Raw genomic sequence first — 7,279 nt, 5'->3', positions numbered from 1 at the left:
AAAGATGTCCTAAAATAAATAAACTTTAAAAATAAATAAATAAACAATTTATGGATTGAAATGATATGGGTTTGATTTGCATAAAAAACAATAGTTTAATTTCATGCCTATTTCATGCCTATTTCGCATGATGACTCAGTTCCACATTGTTTTGTGCATATAACTAATTAAAAAAAAAAAAAATTCACTTTATTAAATTTGTTTATAAACTGTGCAGTACTGTAGTGTCAGTTGTAACCATTAATATATATTTTGTGGTGAATAAATAATAACAAATTATAAATAGATAGGATAATCATAAATTAATTGAACTGCTGATGAAAGTTTTTTTTAGTACAATTTTGATACATAGAAAAGACTTGCACTATGAAAGAACAGCAATGCTACAGACCCCAGTGGTAGGGGTGTACACGGTTCGGATTGATTCAGTTCTGAAAAAATTCAAGAACCAAACCGATTTTAACGGTTCTGTGATTTTGAGAACCAGACCAGACCGTTACACTTGTAAAACCGGACCAGAACCAAACCGAAAAAACGGTTCGGTTTCGGTTTGGTTTACGGTTCCAAAAATTTCTATTTACAAGAATAAATTGTTAATATTAGCAAAATAATTATTCAAACTAATTACATTTAACTCATAATAAAAACTAATAATATTAAGGCATTACTTAATACTACATATCTATACTATCAGAATATCATTAAAATTATAAAAAACTAATTAATAAAAATAAAACTTGATATTATATATATATCTTTTAAAATTCGATTCGGTTCGGTTCGAACCACGGTTTTTTCATAAAATTCATTAACCGAACCGCTTTTACGATTCTCATATTTCTTAATCCGAAACCGAACCAATTTTTAACAGAACCGAACCAAACTGTATGATTCGGTCCGGATTACCGGTTTGAACGGATTTTTGAACAACCTTATCCAGTGGGGGTGACCCTCCAGTGCCACGTGTCGGCCTGGGGTTGGCTGAAGAAGAAAAAAAAAAAAAACTATTTTTTGGACCAATGGGAAGGGACCCCAGCAAGCCCACTGGGGGTCCGACGCTTTATTCATGAAAGAAACTTACACCATCATGGAAAAATCAATCACCTTGCTTGTTTCCACTTTTTAAAAAATATTTTTCAAAAAATTATACTTTCTTATTTTTCGTATTTTTTTGTTTTTATTGAATTTTTTTAATATTTTAAATTTTTTATTTTTATTTTTTAGACACACCTAACATAAATACGCCTACAAAGTAAAAAAATTATAAAAAAAATCTTTTAAAAATTCACTAAATATCAAAAATACAAAAAAAAATACAATAATTCAGTACATTTTTTATATTTTTATGTATTTATTAATTTTTAAAATATTTTTTCACAAATTTTTTACTTTTTAGATACATCTAAGTAAGGTGCATCTAAAAAAGTAAAAAAAAATATTTAAAATTTAAAAAGTATTCACTAAAACCAAAAAATACGAAAACTAAAAAAATCAATTTTCAAAAAACTTAATTCAAAAAACTCGAACAAAACACACTAAATGATTTCTCCAATACTCTACTGAAAACTGAAATTCAATTTCCCCCAAGAAATAACTAGGAAGGGCCCCCTTCATCTTCCTTTTCCCTTCTTTTACTGAATTTATGTATGCTTCTTTGTTGGAATTTTTTTTTTTAGTTTGAACACTTCAATTGGATTTATTTGTCATTTAGGCCTCGTTTGGGAACATGTTAATTTAGTAACTTTTTAGTTATTTGACTAAAAAGATAGGTAAAAAAAATTTGTATGTTTGGGATGGCTTTTTTAGCTAATTACGAAAACATGTGTAAAAAGTTGAGAGAAAAGAGAATCTTTGACTTTTTGGTATGAATTGTTGACTTTTTGGCTAATTTAGTAACTTTTTGACTAATTGGCTAAAAAAATAAGTCCCCAACGTAGCCTTAGTATAAGATTTTTCAAATAAATTTTGGGTACTCTTAATCACTTGCAAAACGTGTGTATCAATTAAGACACGGTTTTTTTTATGCCTTGTAATGATCAAATATATGAAACATCCATAAATAAAATAATCAACTTTCGTGGATTGAAATGATATGGGTTTTGACTCTCACAAAAAAAAAAAAAAAACCAGTTTAATTTCATGCTCTATACATTGAATATTCATGTAAAAATAAAAATAAACATTAAAAATGGCAATAATGCCAAGAACAAATATATTTCTTTTTTGTAGAAACCGACCAACATGATGACTCGGTTTAACTTTGTTTAATGCATATATATGTAGTGGTGCTATATTTCTTAATATATTATTTTTATTTTGATTCTTAATAAGATGGAATAGAGAGAAATAGAGAAATGAAAGATGAGGAGTAATGAGTGAGCCATTCCACGTCATTATGGGTGGATTAAAGGGTGCTCAATAAAAACTCTCAAATATTTTCAATTTGTTAAATTTGTTTATGCAATCTAGTACTGTGTGTTGTTAGGTGTGACCATTAATATATATTTTGGGGAATCAAATAAACCAGGAAGGGCCTTCTTCATCTTCTTATTATTTCATCTTTTGCTGAATTTGTTTATGCTTCTTTGTTGATTTATATATATATATATGTATATATATGTTTTTTTTTGAGAACTCCAATCAGATTATTTTTCCATTTAATATAAAATTTTATAAAAATAAAAAATAAAAAATTGTGTCCTCCTAGTAACTCGATTAAGACCAAGAGCATTTTTATACCTTGTAAAAATCAAATGTGAAATATTGAGAAATTACCGCATAACATTATAAAAGGAATATTTTTTAAAAAAATTTCATGATATTAAAATTTTATAAGATAAAAGATAGATAATATTTTCAAAATAGTTGGGATCCCTCAACATTTTCACAGAGAAAATTGACTCAGAGAAATTTCGGCCCGATTTAGAGAAATTTCAGCCTCAAAATTTTTAATTTTCACAGAGAAATTTATTTGATTTCATAGTGAAATTTTGAAATTTATCTGACATGATCACAGAGAAATTTTATTGAAGAACCTTATAGCTAATAAAAAAAAATATTGGACCTCTCCTACTACATAAAGTTGGAGAGGGATATTTCATCAAATTTTTTTTTCAATTATAAATACATTCTGTGAGTTTTAATTAAAATACAATTTACTCTTTATAATTTGGATAATTATAAATACCATATTGTCATAATTTCTTATTTAACAAAATTAATTAAAAAAATGAAATTCATAACTGTTCACTTTTACAATAATAAAATTACTTGAAATATTAATTAAAATAAATTTATAACATTTAAAAAATGAGAAATTGACTTGGTAATTTATTAATAGAATGAACTATTTGTTATAAAATTAAAAACTTCAAGGGACATTATATAATTTTTAAAATTATAAAAGACAAGACAATACATATTTTAAGCAAACTTGACGGAGTGTATTTATACTTTACCTATTAAATAAAATAACCAATTTTCGTAGATTGAAATGATCTGGGTTTTGTCTCACAATTCCATGTCTATTTAAATTCAGAATATCATGCTGTACACAATTTAACATTCATGTAAAAATAAATATAAATATGAAAACAGTAATTCTTAAGTGTATAAATACATATCATATGTATTTACGTAAGTCCTTACAAATATAAATATCATATAAAAATTGTTAATAATATTAAGAATATATATATATATATATATATATTTGAACAAACCGACCAATATGATGACTCGGTTCAAAATTGTTTAAACAAAAATAAATAAAATAAATTTAACTTAATTTGATTATGCAATCCAGTACTATATTGTATCAGGTGTGACCATTAATATATGGAAAATGTCTCGTATCTCAAATTTTGTGGCTCAAAAGTGGCTCAAATGGCCAAAACGACGTCGTTTTGTCCATTTTTATGTTGTTCTGTACTCAAAACGACGTCGTTTTGGCCATTTAAACTACTTTTGAACCACAAAATTTGAGTTACCTAGCATCGTGGTTAATATATATTATTGAGATGAAATAACCAGGGAAGTCTCCACTCTTCTTCTTTTTTTATTTTTATTATTTTTGTTTTTATTTATCTGGTTGGAATCTTTGTTGTAAGCTGTCCTCCAATAGAGACTGTCTCCTCTGATTTGCCATTGCCATGTGACCCCACACACATGCCAGTTTACAACCAAAGGAATGTTAATATTAATATATAAATATTTGGCCAGGTGAACGTGATCTTGTGAATATTTAAAAATATAAACTCATTGAATGTTGAATTTATTTTTTTAATTCGACAAGGTGTTTGGTATGTACAAAGTGATATGTTTGAAACTTATTAATTTTCTAATAACATGGATAGTAAGATGTTAGTAGTATTTGTTTAAGAATTAATCAAATTTATGCTAGCAAGATTAAATTTAGAAATTAATATTTTTAGAAACTCCGTTTGGGGAGTGGGTTGGCTTTTGACTTTTTAATTTTTTTGGCTATTTTAGCTTGAGCTAAAAAGTTTGGTTTGGAAAGGACTTTTTGGCTTTTTGACTTTTTTGACTTTTTTTGTGAGAGAAGAATGTAATGATTATTGATTGGATGTAATATTTTATTTTTTGTGACTAAAATAGCCTAAAAAAAAACCCCGTTTAGCTCTTGCCAAACGGAGCCAAATTGATAAAACTATTGTCTTGTGGAAGGATTTGGGACTTCTTTTTGCTATTGTTCTTTCTCTTCTTAAACTTCTTTGAGTGATTGTTTATGGTTTTTAATTTTTCATTTAATCTCTTAATGCATCCGTTGTAAGAAATTTTTTATTCATACATAAAATTAATACAAAAAAATTTCATAAGAATGATGTGATAATATTATTATTATTAATAAATAATCTTTAATTATGTTTTGTTTTGAAATGAATAATAAAGCACATTTTTACATATGAATTTTTTTTTTTTGTATAATATTACGTTTATTATAACGATCATCCGAAGAAGATTCCCATTGAGTTTTAATTTTTTGAGCCCTTTTTTTATAAATTTTTTTATTACACGGTATATATCAGTAGGAGTTAATCTAGTGATGAAAATTGATACTTGGGTTTATTATATTGAACTCCTTAGAAAGTTTTTAATAAACATGTTTTGTGGCACTCTTTACATTGGTTTTGAAAAGCTTTATAGGTAGAATAAGGTATGAGCAACGAGTGTTTCAGTTTTTTTGTTTTTTGGTTTTTTTTTTTTAGCAAATAAAAGAAGAAATATATTTATTTTACTTTTTTAAGTGCATCTAAAATGTACCCAAATTTTTTTTTTTAATATATTAAAATTTTTTTATTAAAGACACAAAAATATGAAAAATAAAATACACAAAAGCTTAAAAAACTGTATTTGAAAATTCAAAACCAAACAGAAAAAAATGAGTTTCAGTGTTGACAGTGATCCTAATCCAATCTTATCACTAAGTAGAACTTGAATTTTTCAATATGTTGTCTTTCCATATTTTTTTTTTTTTTTTTTGATGTGTGTAAATAGTTTTTATTAGCCTTATTCGAGTTTAAGTTTTTTAAGTTTTTCTTCAATTGAAATTTTTTCCGCAATGCATTCTTTAAGCTTACAAAGCTCGTGAAAAAAAAAACATAGGAAAAAGAAATAAAAATTGGTACCAAAGTCCAACACCATTAATTAACTTAAGTTTCGTTTGACATTGGCTACAGTAGTCAACTTTTTTATGTTGAGACTTTTTAAGCTTGGTTTTTTTAGCTTCGTTTGATTTTTGTTTTTGGACTTTTTGATTTTTGTGAGAAAAAAAATATAATGATTATGGTTTAGATATAGTATTTTGTCTTATTAACTTATATAACTTATTTATCTTTTTATACTTTTTTTAACTCTAAAATATTTAGCAAACGAGAACTTAGTCTATGATCAAACTAAATTAAATATGGTCAAAACTAACCCCAAGTGTGAATTCATATTATATATTAAAAACTATGAGATGCTGTCCATGAATAATCTTTATGCACATCTTTCAAAAGATATTGAGTCGTTGTCAATCTTCATTTGAGTCTTCCACGTGGTTGTAGACTCGATCTTGAAATCAATTTGTCAACACAAAAATAAAAATAAAAAAATTCAAAAAGTACTTAGCCATTTTTGCTCACACATGTTATCGAATGAATTCCACCCAATTATTATAATCAAGAGAATACCTAGACATTTTTGCTCAGACATGTTATCGAATGAATTTCATCCAATTTTGACAGACTTTTTTCTTTTCTTTTCTTTTTTCAGATAGGATAAAAACCAAAGCAGAGACCAAATGAATTTACAGAAGCTGCATCTAGCAGGACATAACGGGACACGGAGCACGGAACTTCTTCCATCCAAACATGCAAACCAGTTGCGAAAATGCCCAGTCTCGGACTTACTTACGTGAATCTAAGCAAAGCAACAATCAATTTCTGTAAATTTAGACCTATTATATGCAAGGAAAAATTAGTGAAAAAATTATTTCTAGGGATGCGTATACGACATTAGTTTTAAGAATTATTTTGTTTTTGGTTATAAAGATGTGATTAATGAAATTGTTTAGTGAGAATGACAAATTATATCGTTTTGAAGAATAGTTTTTTTTCATGTTTATCCATACTTGCCGAAAAAGTCACCGAAAGTGATTGGTGGTGGTGGTGATATGAACAATAGATAAATTATGTGAATAGGTAGATGACACATGGACAAAGTGGATGATATATGAACAGATAGGTGACACGTGAACAAATGGATGACGTGAATAGAAAGATATAATAGTGTTAGATTTATGACCCTAGTGACCTGTGTAAAACAAATAATAATAACAATAACAATAATGTTTTAGAGCTCTAAATTGGGAGCACTAGAGCATCACTAATGATGTGGCACAGGGGGCCCCACCAAAGTGATGTGATATTTTGGCTTGAGTTTTTTTTTTTTTTTTTTTTTTTTTTTTTTTTTTTTAGTTCATTAGTGCTATTAGTGGTCAAAAAATTAGTGGGATGAATCACCACCCTAACAATAATTTAACCTATGTATTTCTTAAAATATATTAAATCTTACATGCATATTTATTGGGTGAATTCATACAAGAGGTGGAAAAAACAGTGAAATAAATTCACCTATAAAGCATAGCCCTCTTAACAAAAACTTCAACATGTGAAATTTATATATCTATTTATTAGAAGTCAAAAAATTCATCACTATTATTTATAATAATAAAAATATCATTGTCACACTACTTTATATGGCTTTATATATATAT

This window comes from Camellia sinensis, chromosome 5, assembly GCF_055761805.1.
Source record: "Camellia sinensis isolate YWXY chromosome 5, ASM5576180v1, whole genome shotgun sequence".
NCBI classification, from domain to species: domain Eukaryota; kingdom Viridiplantae; phylum Streptophyta; class Magnoliopsida; order Ericales; family Theaceae; genus Camellia; species Camellia sinensis.
This window is presented reverse-complemented; position numbering follows the sequence as displayed.